The following is a 15491-nucleotide window of genomic DNA, read 5'->3' as shown; positions in this document are numbered from 1 at the left end:
AAACAGATTAGAAAATCGACCCACCAGCTGGTTTTCTGTTCTTTTTTTTTTCTTCAGCAGCGCAGTGCTACCAATCTCTCTCTTCAAACTAAAGCTTTTTAATTTCCGTCACCTTTGCTCCCTGTGATCCCCCTCCCCATCCCACACCACCACGCAGCTTCTCTATGATTTTACTGAAAATGTTCTTCCATGTCCACACATCTACAGCTGAAGCTGAAGATCTTCTCGTAGTTGATGGGAACATATGCTTACCTAAACAGATTTTACGTTTCATTGACTTTTTCTTTAGTATTTTTTTTGTGTAGTTTTCTTCTAAAATGTGTTCAGTATTTGGATGGACACTTCTGACTCCTCCAGAGACTCTGTGACTGTGACAGACCCTCCTACTCATGTTTCCATCTCCACTGTCGGAGGAGGACAGCTGTGAGCAGAGATTGCAGTGCATTTCCTCAGTCCTCTTTTCCATTTTTCCATTCCTCTCTTATCTGTTGCTCCCCTGCCTCCATCTCTCCCTCTATCTCCCCTCATCTTTGTCTTCACCTCCTCTGCTGAAGCGCCTATCATCTGCTATGAGATGGAGATCTTATCGGCCACTTTCAGCTCGTCTCCTTAATTGCCAACAATTGTGAGACGAGAGGATCTCGCTGAAACTCTCCATCATGCCGTTTTGCATATTGCTGCCAAAGATCTGACAGACAGACTGATCAAAGTGAGACGACTTGTCCTCTTCAGTGGACATAATCGTTCCTGTGAGATTATGTTGAATTGTTCTCCTGAAACATCAGCGTGTGTTTTCACATCACCCTGCACACATACAGTATAATGACAACAACACAGATTTGTGCTGTTTTTCATTCATCATGTGAATTTGAGGAAGATGTTCCACATGAGGAAAGAGGGTTGTCACAGCAGAGAAACACAAGATGATCTGTTTTCTGCCTCTCACCCTGCTCATAATTTCTGGTAGATAAAGTGTGGCAAGTGAGTGTGAGAACAGATACAGACATGAAAGTTTCTTAAAACAAGTATTACATGGGGAAAAATAAATAGATAAAATGGTCTCAACGACTTGTATAGTCTTCATCGGGGAGTTCAGCAATGCTTTGCGGCTTCATGTCACACACCACCACCACCATTATTTCACTGGTTTTGGTGAAACTGGATCATTTTGTGGCGATGTACCAGATTGAGGTTATGTGATCAAATTTAAATGATTTCTTTAAAATACAAACCCCAGTTGTTGAGATGATGGTGGCCAGTTGGACACTGAACTAGCTAGATAACGTAGTGAACAAATTGTAAAACCTCTCAGACTCCAGCTCTGGCCACGATGCAGCTGCAGCTTTGAAACAAGATAAAGGGAGAAATGCCAACCTTGCTTTTGATTTCGATGAAGGCTCATTTTGAAAGATTCACGTTTTAAAATGGAAATTGTGACACTGAGTAAACCAACAGCTGTTCTTTTCCTCAGTGACATGGATGAAACCTTTATTTCTGGTTTGTGTAATTTCACATTCCATACAGATTTCATTTGTGTTCATTGATGTGGCGGCAGGCAAAGCAGGACATTTCAGATATCACTTTCCCCAGCACTGTTTTCCAGCTCCTCCTCTGGGATCCTGAGGCATTCCCTGGCCAGATAGTTTCTATAATCCCTCCAGCGAGTTCTAGTCTCAGTCTATCCTGGAGTCTCCTGCCAGTTGGACATGCCCAGGAGGCAACCTGATTAGACTCCCAAACCACCTCTGCTGGCTCCTTTTGATGTGAAACATCACTTTAAAAAGTAGATTTCTGGCAATTCAAAGGAGAAACTGCGTATAGATAGCATAAAGCACTTCTCATTTTTAGCCTTTTTAAATAGTAGTAGTAGAGATCTGACTGAAAGTGAGTGGGCAAAGAGAGGTAGAGATGTCATGCATCAAAGGGCTCTACCTTCAGTCTTGTAGCTACATGTTTAGCATCATGTTTTATGGTATATTTTCACATCACCCAACCATACATCATAATGTAAAGGGCTGTGGTTAAAGGTGCCACCAAAAGGAATTAGCCTTCATTAGCAGACAGAGGAGAATGCTGTGTAGATGACGGTGAATCATCAGCAGAGGAGGAAACTCTGGATTGGAAACGGGAAGCGGCACAGCTGGAGAGCCAACAGGATTTTATAGCTTTCACACTGATTTTCCTCATCACATGAATACATCATTATTTCAGTGAAAGACTTTACCTCTTGAGCTGCATCAGCATCTTCCCCGCAGGCTGGATGTTTTAGAATCTGAGAGGTGAAACACTTCAGATCTGAGAAGTTTCATACAGACTCTTCACGCCTTATACCGCAAAGCCTTAGTCACACCGGGAATGTAAGCACCACGGAACGGCTAATGAATCAAACCATTCACACCGGGCGTGCCGCGGAATGTCTCAGCAGCGTCCCAGCAGCGACTCTCTGTGCTGCAGCGCTATTATTCCGTAGCATTTCTAATTTTAACGTGAGCTGTTGCTAAACCGTGTAAATCTCAACAGAGCAGACTGCACCAGACAGGAAATCCGACACAGAATCAACGTAATACACTTCTGCCCCCTTTCAAAATAAAACACAATACGCAGTTTATGTAGCCTATCACAACTTCACACGTACATAACGTTACGTCATGACCGGTGGCACCAGGTGAGCAGTCAATCGATCAAAGGGTCTCAACATGAACGATGAGACTAATTGTTGAAGTGGAACAACACACAATAAGTCAGCTGTTTGTTGTTGTTGTTTCCTTTATACACAGTTTATCACGGGGTCTCGCGTATGTTCAGGATTCTCGCGTGATCTCGCGATCTCACGATCTCACGTGAATACGGCTGGCTCACTACGCTGAAGTTATGCTGAGGACGGAGCTAAACCGTGGCGCTTACGTCCCCGGTGTGAATCCCCAGTAACAAGCTACTGCTGCTGAAACCAATAAACAAACCAAAAAAAACCCCCTAAAAAAACAGGCTGTTGGAGGAGGCAGTGAAGTCTGAGAAAGGAGGACACAATAACAGGAACACTCCATGAAGGAGAGTTTAAGCTTTGTAGTAACTAGATATTAATAATCAGTCAGATAGCAGCTTACATCTATATGTATCCATATTTCTGCCAGTGGATAAAAGTTCATGTCAAAAATGGCAAATGGTTCCAGTTTCTCTTGTGAGCATCCGATGCAAAGATTTTTTTCCATCACATAGAAATATAAATGCATAAACTGCAGTTCTTGGCACTCCAACGTTGGCTTCACTTCAAACGGCCACTTGAAATTCACGTGTTAGATTTCATCTGCTTGACGATGCCACCAATAACAAGCGGAGAGGCACTGTAGACACACATTCTCAAGTCAATAATGGGAATTGGTTAGTAGCCATTAGGAACGCTGAAGTACTTAACTGTTTTTGCTTTGTGGAGTGACAAAAAACATGACTGCACATTCTGGTTTTTTATGGGTCATCAAATCTAATGAGAAATGTGCTAAATTGTGCGCCTTCGTGACCCTTTTAGGAAAACAGTAGCATACAGGTGAAGAAGTTAATAAAGAAATAAATATCTGATGAGGCTTGGTGCTTTTTATAAGTGGACATACTAGCACAGGGATAGTCAACTTGCTTTACCCGGGTACCACCTCTGCAATGGACAGGAGGCCAGTCAGAAAAAGACTAATGCGAAATTTATCAGATAAAATGCATAAAATTGTTGATGTAGAAGAAAAGTCCACTTTAGAGTCTTCTCTTTTCTTGCTGTGCTTCCAGGTGAGAACACTCCTTCTTTCTGTTGGTGTCTGATGTCAGCAACCTCATACACAACTATTACCATTAATTAAACAGTCGGTTAAGCAAGCAGCAGATCAGGGTATCAAGTGTACCTGAACGTTTCACATAAATCAGTGTCAGATCGCTAATGAGGCTAATAAGCAACTTCCCAGACAACAGCCAAGGGACATTAATGGACATTTACTAATTGGTATAAACAAATAAAGTTCCCGTGTGACTCAGTTTGTTATCTTTGTAAATTAGAAACTGGTCGGAGGAACACCAGGTACTGTGTCTTAAAGTTGGCATCTCTCTAGTGAGTCAACAAAATACATCTACCATGCAAGTAATGTATAAATTATGAATAATATCAAAATTGCATGTCAGACAGATGCCTGCATGCCTGCCTCCTTCCTTGACACTGGCCTGTACTGTATGGGCTGTCCCTGTCCTTGTTGCTGAAGGGTTACTTTATCTGTCACTTTGTTTGTCCAGCACTTGGGTCCAAAGTGAGACCTCTGCACAGCTACTGACTCATCACTGTCTGTTCTCCTGGCTGGTCCTGTCATCTCTATCTCATACATGTCCTCCTCACTGTCCATCACACTCCCTAATTAACACCCATTACCGCTCTGCTGCTATTTTTCTAATTAGCATCTTGTCCATAATTCAGCTCTTTGGTGCAACAGCATAAGCAGGCACAAGAGTCTGTTGAAATGTTTAATTCTGTGTCGGCAGCGTATGTCCAGTGTGTGTGTGTGTGTGATGCAGAGCTAATAAGATTGTTCCAACAGTCAGTGAGATTGTCACGCGAGCAGGTTATTTCTGAAAACGCTTCCTGGAGAGAAATGACTCATGATTGTCTACTTTAATGAACATGATGGATGAATAAATATAATATGGCATATAGCAAAGAAGACATATTAAGTCACTTTCTGTCTGTATAATAATGGAGTGCTAAGACATCTAAAGATGACTGACTGACTGAAATGGCAGTAAACCTGAAAATGTATGAAGAAGAACCCAGTCGAATCAGAAAAATGGGAGCAAGCCAAAATGATATCTATGAATTTCTGGATGTCGATTTGAAATGGTTTAATATGCCCAATGTTACATTTTGCGAATAATTAATAATTTGCATTAGATTTTCTGACTAAATAGTCTTTCATTTGAATGACTGATGGTTAAAGGGTTTCTTACAAACAAGAGTGGACAAACTAACATTAGCTTTATGGACTAATGGGACCAATGACAGAGTCTGAGTGACATCACCCACAGGTTTCCAAAGTGTCATTTTGAAGCTCAAAATATGCGGTGTGCCAAATTTGGGCCTGTGTGCTTTTAATAAGCTATATGTACCTACCTGTCATTCAAGCGACCACACTGTTAATTATAAGCCTTAGTATAATTTGAATGGGTGAGTTAAAAAAACTGTTGTCATGGACAAGTAAATTAGCCACAGTGACCAATTTTGACCATTGAACCAGGCTGTAAACATGTTGATTTCTGCTTTGAAGTCGGACATTTTAATATGGCCACATCTGCATTGACTTCATTTCCCAGCACCATTAGCTTCATATACTAACAGGACAAATGAACATTAGCTTCGTGGTCTTTCAGGACATGATAATGTACCTTGACAGACTGACGGGTCAAATGAATGTTTGCTTCACAGATTAACAGGTTAAACTAATGTAAGCTGGAAGCCCATTTATTTTTTTTTTTCCAGAAGATTTCAGCTCCTGAACGTAGCTCTGTGATGATCTGTATTTCACTTGAGCGACAGTCTAATGATGAAATGACAGCTCGGCCGCTTTCTCTCAACATTTTCATTATCGACCTGCTTTGACCACTTCAGGATGTCTTTAGGTATTCATATCACTACAGACAGGTGTGTGTGTGAGAGAGAGAGAGAGAGAGAGGCTCAGGGGAGAAATAGGAAATGACATCCTTATCCATCAGTCATCCCTCTGAGAGGTGAAATGGTTTTAAATGCCTCTGTTGTGAACTTTGGAGAGTCGTAATGTGGATCACAGATACAGAGTAGGTGATTTAATTTAATATTGCTCACTGGGAGAAACTGCCACAGTTGCTGTGTTTTCATGTAAATTTACTGCAGTTTGGGTGACTGTAACATGTCCTATTAATAACAACACCTGGGATTTGTTGCTGCCTTTTATTCCTGATAGAAAGTTGGTTTAAAATTGAATCTTTGTGCTTGATTACCTTTCTCCAAAAGCAAATTTGCAAACCACCTACAGCTTGTTTTATTTAGAGCTCACTAAACCTTACTGGTGATATGTCTCATTTTACATTATGAAAATGAACATTTTCTACTTAAAGTACCATAGCAGATGGTAAATGCTGCAAACCTCTTAGCTACAAGTCTTGCAACATTTGTTATTGTCATTTGGTATTACAGTCATTTAGTCTATTAGTCCCAAATGTCAAGTTAGTCTGAGAGGGCTTTACAAAAAAAACTTTTTATGGTAATAAAGAAATGACCTTTCTAATTCAGGAAACTAAACATCTACTAAACATCAGTCAAACCACTATGTTGTGGTGTTGTAGAGCTGAAACAAACTGTGGAAAAAATGCCGATTTTGTAGAGCTGGTTGAAATGGTTGAAATTGACAGCCAGTTTAAAACCCTCAAATATTACACTGAAACAACCAATCAGTTATCATTTCAGCTCTAAAGTTGATTATCATTCCAAAATCGTATTTTGGGCTCAGTTAAATGTCGAGTGTCAGTTTTGATTAATCACATCAAATATGTTAAAAATCATAAAAATCATCATAAGTTGCAGCAAGAAGTGCATCACCTTGAAATAAGTTTGAATAGTGTTTGTAGAAAGTTTGAACTAAAACTGATGAAGCCCCTTAAGGGTTAGTGTTAGGGTAGAGATCAATCTGAACACTGATGGAGGATTTTGTAAAACAATCTTCTGTAAACATGAAAAATCCCACCAGCTCTAACAGCTCCAGGTATCCAGTTTATGGTATCCATCTTTAATATGTCGTTCTCCTCCAGTGTTAGCAATGAGTCTGTGTCGCCATGAAAAAGAGGACCTGAAGAGACCTAAACATATACTACTGATATTACACCATCAGTGCTACTGTGCAGAAAAACACATCCATTCTCTTAAATGATGGCAATTTATATTTATGAAGGTCATATTCCTGTGCTGGAGCTACAGGTATATGACCTGTAATTTAGTGTTTTAAAGCAGCTGGAGCCGGGTGCTTTAGGTGTGCGACATTTCCGGAGCTCATCAGGACGCTGACGCTGCTCAGACTATATCGCCTCCAGCTCTGAGATTTTCCTTTATTTAATGAAGGATTTCACTGATTCTGTCTCACCTTCTGACGTCAGTTGTGCTCTCAGCACAGACTCGTCTTTCATCTCAAGCTCACACTTTTAATCCCTGTGCAGAATGAGACGATGAAGGGCAGCAGGGAAATCAAAGACACAAGATCAGCGGGTCAAACCAGGTCAGAGACGGCGTCTGATCGATATCTGTATTTTCTGACTCACAAATCTTGAATCAGTGGCTCTCAGCCTGAGACAGCCTTTTTATGAGTTCACCAGATTAATCATTATAATGTTTATTATTATTATTATTATTATTATTATTATTATTATTATTATTATTATTATAGAATAAATGACTAAAATGATTTCCCCATTTTCACCTCATAGGTCATGTTTTACATTTTTAGGTTTTAGAGAATCTTGTAATCTGTGGAGCAGCTGTACAGCATTTTCTAAAGAATAAATGTTGGACTGCAGCTAATGATTTTCTGTCTAATTTTATAATATTATATATTTAATATGTTCTTGGCCAACAGTTTCTTCCCCAAATTAAATCTGAGCCAAACTACAACAAACAGAAAAACACAAACTTTCTGAGAGGAATATTTGAGTTGACTTTCATCTGCTCATGATTCCCCAATCTGTTCACGATCAGCAGAATATCTCCTCGAATCCGGCATGAAAACAGCCTGTGACAAACAATAGAGAAAAAAGTGACTCAAACACAATGACTCCAATAAAGTTGGGACACATTTCCAAGAGCACTCTGTAGTGCAGACTCATCAGACCACAGCGCACTTTTCTACTTTCCGTCATTCCATCTCAGATGAGCCTGGGTCCAGAGAAGTTGCAAATGTTTCTAGTTTTCTCTTTGCATGGTCGAGCCTTAGCTTGCATTTGTAGATGCAACCATAAGGTGTGTTTACTGGAGTCAGACTTTTCTGGCTTGCTGAGCCCATGTAGTAATGTCCTTTACATAATCATGTTGATTATTAATGCAATTAATGCTGCCTGCATTAAATGTTGGTTTTCAGTCTTTCACCTTGGAGATGGTGAAATCTATATCCAACAGTTTAAGAACAAAGTGTTTGACCTTGCCCCATCTTTGTGAAGACTGCGCCTTTAGTACCTGGTCATGATACTATCACTATGAACCTGTTTACCTGCAGAATGTTCCAAATAGGTGTTTGTAGTGCTACACAACATTCAGTCTTTTGTTGCTCCTGTTTAAACCTTTACAGACATTAAATTCAGAATGACTTTATATTTACAAAAAACATTGAACACTTGGACATCAAGAATAATCTGTGATCTGACAGAAATAGGTGTATTATATTCTTTGATTACTTTGACTACTACATTACTGACTGGAGTGATTACTGGAGTGTAACCTTGATTATCTGTGAAATGTGTCTCCAAAAACGTGACAGGGTGTCGGTGATCTTTGTTAAAGAAGGCACATTAATTTACTAATGTGATGTGTTAGCATCATTGTTACCATTTCCCCCTCCTCTGAAATATCCTTTAGTTTAATTGTACTGTATCGACCGCCAACTGAAAAGGATGTGGTCTGATTATTTATCTGATGTTCTCAGAAAATGGAATGGCAAAGAAGTGCTCTTAATGTGCTGATTTCAATCCATCTCATTTGCCCCGCCACATCGTTTCATAATGAAGCGAAAATATTTTTAGACTTCAGGCTGATTTTAAGTTTCACACCGCTGAAGAGAGATTTCAACAAATTATTATGGAAAGCCAACTCGGACACAGTTCAGGAAGTTATTATACAGTCTGTAGTTTTAGAGCATAACACCTGCAGACACTCGAGCTGAGAAAAAGACATAGAAAGGCATGTTCACGAGCCAACTGCTGCAAAGTTCTTTTATTAAAGAAGCTCATTTAAAAAAACAAAAAAATCTGAAGAATGAATGTGAACTAGACAAAAAATGGCGGTAGGTAAAATCTGATAAAACTGTGAAATAATAAATATCCTACAAGATATAGAAATGACTCCCTCCTTAGTTACATTCCATCATCTCATCAAAACGTGACTTATCAGACCAGGCCTTCTTCTTCTGTCACTGTCAGCAGTGGACATGGGTGCTTTCTAGTCCAGCATTAACTTTTCACTTCTTTGTTTCTGTCTTTTCTGTCTCTGCTCTGACTGAACATCACATAAAGACGTCATATAAATAACCAAACCGCAGCTGAGCAGGATATTTGCTGTAACTTTGCATTTACCTTTCAAACAAACAGACCTGTCATGTACAGAGAGGCTGTGGACACATCAGGAGCTCCGTCACTCTGCCTCCAGGCTGTTAAATGCATGCGCTCCTCAGTGTGTGTGTGAGTGGGAGGCCTGTATCTGTCTGTGTCTGTTTGCTTTGATACAAGTTTCACATGGAAGCCTGCTAATGCAGCATGAAAGTGGATTTACACTCAGCTGGGGAGAAATGTGTAAACGTTTGAAGTCTGTATGCATGTGCTTTTTTTTTCTTTTCCATAGATGAACATGAGATCCTTCTTTTACATGTTTATTTAAACAATTTGTCTGCGCAAGCCATTTTTTAAAATCCTTTTCAGAGGATGCAAAGCTTCACATCAATATCACCTCTGTGGAGATTTTTATATTTTCTTGTATTATATGTAATATATAAGCCTCAGTTATTTGTTAAAGCTGCCATTATTTGTTGAATCAAACCTTCATGACGGTCCAAACCGTTATTGTTGTTGGTTATTTTCATCCTTTGCCTGGTTGAAAAAAAAAATGGGGCCAAAAAGGGCCAGAAAAAACCTTTCAAAAGCTTTTTCTCCATAGATGAGACATGGGTACAGGCTTCTTTTCATGCACTGTGTTTTTGATAAATTGCTGAAATCAATGGTAAATGTTGAGGTGAGAATGGAAGAAAGTGTTATGGGAGCCTCTGATGTCTTATGCTGTAATATTTATTGACGCTTGGCCAAGGAGAATTAGAGACACACTCAAAGTGTATCCGAAGTGCCTGAGTCGGTCTCACTCATGCTGGTGGATAGACTTTAAACCCCAAGATAACACCACAAAAACTATACGAGCCACCACAGTGTTGAGATAGACTGGCACCTGCTGTTCTCAAGCAAAGCCAAACAACTAATACTGCCGAGGACCTCAAGGCCCACACGTGACCTCGTGTAACCTAAGGATAGAAAATTCCATAATACACTGGTCAATTTTTAAATTTTGGAATATTTTGATGTCATCCTTTAGACTAGTGGAAAGAGAACAACCAAAATCCACATTTAGGTGTTTATTTCACCGAAACTTAACATTAGGTCATGCCTTGTTTGAATATTTAATCATAACATTTCAGAAAACATTCATAGTGATATATATGTATATTAGTTACAATTTTTCTTCTGTAGAGGCCCAACAGCCTTTGAAAAAGTTGAAAATGCAGATTTTCAAATTATAGACTTATATGACACACACCAATCTTTCTATATTAAGGTTTTTATGGAGGGGTTTGTTCATATATCAGCCTGATTTCTAACATTCCTAAAAACACAGTGAAAATGTTTTTTTTATGGCTGCTGACAGTGTTTTCTGATTTATGGAGGGATAAAAAAAAGAAACCTTTGACTCAGATATGTCAACAAAATGAAACAACTGTAACCTGTAGATTTTGAAATGTATAAAATAGTTTTTTTGAGATACTGCCTGATTTTGATATTTAAACATAAAACTAAGTAAACAGGGGAAGCTATATTTCCAGCCGCCCTGCCCACAACTGTTACTATTTTAGTTCACTCCCTCCACTCTTAAAGCTTCATTTCTGACCATGGCAGGCAGTACACTCCATGCTCAGCACAAACAGCAGACCAACACATTGGTGAATGTAGCTGAGCATTCAGCAGCTAAAGAGGCAAATATTTCCCTCAGGAGTTGGTAGAGGCCAAAATCCAATCCAAACTAAAGAGTGTAAATACTGGACTTCATGAGGTGAACACAAACATGACTTAAAGTAAACCCATGAATTGTTTGGGTATGAAGCAGTTTGGATGTGTTTTACATGATGTACATGATTCTGACATTCAGCACATTTGAAACTGTGTTATTGTGCAGGAACAGATCTGATGCCAAGCTCAGACACATGATGAAAAGATTTGAGTCAGTCTGACGTATATGAGCAATCAACAAGTTGATCAAACCTACATTTCCTTTTTTTCTTCTAAATGATATAAAGCTGCCGCTTCCTCTTCAGCCCCCTCAGTTTTTTTTTTTGTGTTTTTTCCCAGAGTTCTTGATCAGTGGGAGGTGACGATGACTCAACACTGTCTCTGCTGTGAAGTCGAGCGACCTGTTAGTCTGTCACATTAAAGGACTGCTGACATTTCCAGCTGTCTCCTCTAACCACAGATCCTCATTATGTCCCCGAGGACACATTACTGATTCATCTCATGACACAGAATCCAAACCATCCTCATTAAAGGAAATGTCGAATTTTTTGGAAGTTAGTTACAACGTGGAAATTTGTTTGTCACTTTTCATGGAGCTAGGCTAGCAGTTTGCTTCTAGTCTCTGTAGTAAACCTGCAGTGTGGAGATTTTGTCCCCCCTCTGTCTCACTCTACAAAACCCACAGTTCAGGAAAAACTGAATAACCATTGATCACAACCATTGGCCAAAGAAAATAATCTAAGGTGAAGCCTCTTGCATCTAAAGAACAAGCTTAATGAGTATTTAACAACGCCAGTACGCTTTTGTCTTCAGAGAATGGTTAGCCTGGGTGCCAGGCAGTTTGAAGGTTGCTCTACCAAGTAATGGGATGTAAAAGTAAAAGGATGGGATTGGAGAATAATCTCATTACAACAGACAAACTATGAATTATGGACATTTCGACTTGTCAGGGGTTGTCAAGCTAATTGACCATCACTTACAAGATGCACTGTGCCTCCTACTGGTGAGTGGAGCCCCCTTTTTGTTTTAAAATGCTGAATGTTACAGATGTTCAAAAGGTTCTGCGCTCCATTTAAAACTCATAAAGCCAGATATTCCAGATGAGTCTAGTTAATCGAGGGTAAGCCTTCTTAAAACTCAAGTCTCCTCACTGGCCCTTTCTTCTGATACTGGCTTTTGACCATGGTCCTGATCAGCATATGTAATTTGCTTAGTTGTCGTAGAACTGTAGGTGATTGAATAAAAACTCAAGACAAATTGCCAATTCCCATTGGTTAAACATTTGCCCTAAAGAAGGTCCACTGACTGAAAGGTTTAGTATTCTAAAACTGTCCTGTAACATTTAAAGTAGCTCTCACATGCCAGGTGTTGGAATATCGACTAAATAATCGTCTTAAGAAAAGACAGAACTATGTTTTAGAAATGTAGACTGAAATAGACTGAATAGTGCTAATATTTGTACAAATATATGTGCATGAGTATTTTTGTTGGTGTTGGATATGAACTGTGCTTTTTCTTTAACTGTTCTGCTGCTGCTGCTTTAGATAAAAGCTGAAATGTAAAAATATTTTTAGATTCCATATAATTTCACTATAGCAACAGATAAAAAGCATTTTTTTTCTTTCTCCCTCCTCTTACATGCAAAGGTCCTTTTGTTCCAATTGTGATTATTACCACAGGTATGTAATTACTGTAGTTCAAGCAGGTCCTCATAATAATTGAGCTTGTTAGTCCAAATTAGTCCCCCTTCTGTCCGCATTTTCCTTTTGCATAACTATATAGGCTAGTAGTTTTTACCAGAGTCCTAAGGATAAGTAGGATAAATAAGTCATAAGAAAAGGGAATAAGGATAAGGAGCGTGGATTAAGAAACTGGTCTCAAAATTCTGACTCAGACCAGTTGAAGTCATGTAGTAATGCTCAAAATTTGATCTAAATATTTGAAGTAACCTCTGAACTCTTTGAACTCTAAATTCAATCAACAAGTAAGTAAAAGTAAAATAAACGACAACCACTTATATATACATTGACTAAACACACTTTCGTCGCCTACATTACCCACAATACAACTTGACCATCAGCTTGGTTGGAGATTACAGTGTGTTATGCTAGTAGTGGCTAATAATATCCCTTAGCCTTGAGGCTACATTAAATGAACATCATACCACAGAGGACTGGTAAACTCACTTCTGTCACTTTCTTTCTGACTTGTAGTCTTCAGCCAGAACTGAAGCTGACTCAAGTGACATCACTCCAGGCAATTTATCAGATCCCGCTGGAGCATCAACAGGTGACATGCATGTAGTAGGTCTGTTATCTAGTATAGAGGAGATACTGTATTTCCACAAAAGGTGCCTCTGCAGGGTGGTGTACCATAAAATACCTTATATTCATAAAATATCTGAGGATGCATAAAAAGTTCTTGAAGGAAAAAAAAACAGCAATACAGAAACAGAGGAAATGACAAGGAAATTATGTGCTTATGTTTTTTTTTAATGGCTCTGTTGTTGACTGATTTGTTTCTCTCATGTTTAATAGAAGAGAGGGAGAGAGTATCCGTGCCTACCATCTAAAAAATGTCCCTGTTGTGTTCTTTGTTGATAACATGTCTGAATACCTTTACAAAGACTTTTATTTATTGCATTTTCTTTACTGATTGTGGTCTGAAGATTAGCAGGGATTTTCTTTGGACGTATTGTGGTGAGTAATATGGCAAAAACATCAACAACGTCTTGACACTTAGTGTTCATGTGATGGCAAGGAAGAGTCTCAAAATGAGCCCCTTATATCTACAGTACGAGTGGTGTCCACCATGTTAAACCACCGTTTTAGTACATTAGCTCAGAAGAGTTTTTCCTCCATACATGGAAGGACAGGGTGAGACATGGGAGAGTATTCCTCAGTTGATGCGTGCATCTTTACTCATACTACCATGAATCAGCCTTGACAGCCACAATTCATCATAGTCTGTTGTGGCACTCAAGACACCGGGATGGTTTTAGGACCGACACAGATCATCAGACACAATAAGACTACTGCCATCTGATTGTAACTCTTTGGGTGATCAGAGTGTGAGAAAACACTCGCTCTTACCACACTATGGGACGCTTTTTCTTAAACATTGATCTTGCTATCTTATTGATGACCACTCAATCTGCTGAATTATAGGCATTCAGATGAGGTTATACACTTGGTGCTTATAGATTTATTAATAAAAAGTGACAACGTTCAGTCAAAATTTTAATGTGTCCAATTCTTCTTTTAGATGAAAAGGAAAGAATTAATAAAGTTATTAAATTATTATCTGTGCCAATGCTATATGCGTTGGTGTTCTGTGTTTCCCTCCATCATGTTCCCTGTATTCCTTTGTATATGTTCTGTCGTGGCCTGTTTTGTTCTAAGTTCATTGAGTTACAATGTGCATGAAGTCACACAGTGTGGGGCTCTTTCTTCCTCAGAGAACCGAGTCAAAGCGGCATTTCACCACTGTGCTCTGATTTCTTGCTTCACCTGTCTGATCGGACACAAAGCAGGAGGATCATTCAGAACATTCCTTATCAAAAACTGAACCAAATCCTCCAGGTGGTTCTCCTGTCAGATCTGACTGTTTGTTATGGCTCTGATGGTCTTTTAGTTTTCCTCACAGATTAATGACTTTCAGAACTTCACGGTTCATCTGTGACATTTGCAATTTGAAAGGAGAAATGGGACTGGTGTTAAAAAGATTCTGCAGCTTCGCTCGAGGCAGAGGAGAAGCCCACGCTTGTTCCTTTAATCTGCACATCATCAGGTTTTTATTGAACATGAAGTAATTGGTTTTTAGAATAAACTCTGTCAGATCAGTTCAGCTGGTAGATGATCTGTTACGGGTTTGACAAAATGACACATGGCCTCCTAAAAAAAAAAAAAAAAAAAAAAAAAAAACACCGGGGTGGGAGGGTCGAGTCAAGATTTGTGTCAAATCAGACCAAATCCAGCCTCCACACAGTCAGAGAAAATGGCTAACAAAGTCTGGAATAGCACCTGCTTCCTGTTAAATTACAACCTGTCTGTGATGTTTTTGTGACTGTGAATAATCAGATCGATTATTATCATTGATGGGTCTGACAATAAGAAATAAACCTTTCAAGTAAAAATATCCAAATTACTATGAAACAAAGTCAGTCCATTTCTTACTTTATTAAGATCAGTAATTCCTTCAGTAATGCTGGCATGGCATAGTAATCACTGTACTAGTACTCTGATTACTTTTGTCAGTTTATAAGGTGTCTTGTTACTAGAAATACTTGCTCTCATATCGTCTGTTTTATATCGTACTTTCCACCCCCACATCCTGGTAATGACTGCGTGTTTACATGATACATACTACATGCTAAGATGAACATAATGTCACCTTTAAGCCTCATTTTAGAAATCTCAGTGTAAAATTGTTATCCAGTCTTAGTATTTACATACTTGGAACATTTTCATATT

At 39.0% G+C, this 15491-nt stretch overlaps 1 protein-coding gene across 5 annotated transcripts in view; it reads left to right on the top strand.

Annotated features, from left to right (window-relative positions):
• cadps2 (Ca++-dependent secretion activator 2) overlaps nt 1–15491 on the top strand; it is a 238811-nt gene that overhangs the window by 52590 nt on the left and 170730 nt on the right. The window lies entirely within an intron of this gene.

The sequence above is a fragment of the Larimichthys crocea genome, chromosome XXI (genome assembly GCF_000972845.2).
Source record: "Larimichthys crocea isolate SSNF chromosome XXI, L_crocea_2.0, whole genome shotgun sequence".
Taxonomy (NCBI): Eukaryota; Metazoa; Chordata; class Actinopteri; family Sciaenidae; genus Larimichthys; species Larimichthys crocea.
This window is presented reverse-complemented; position numbering and strand designations above follow the sequence as displayed.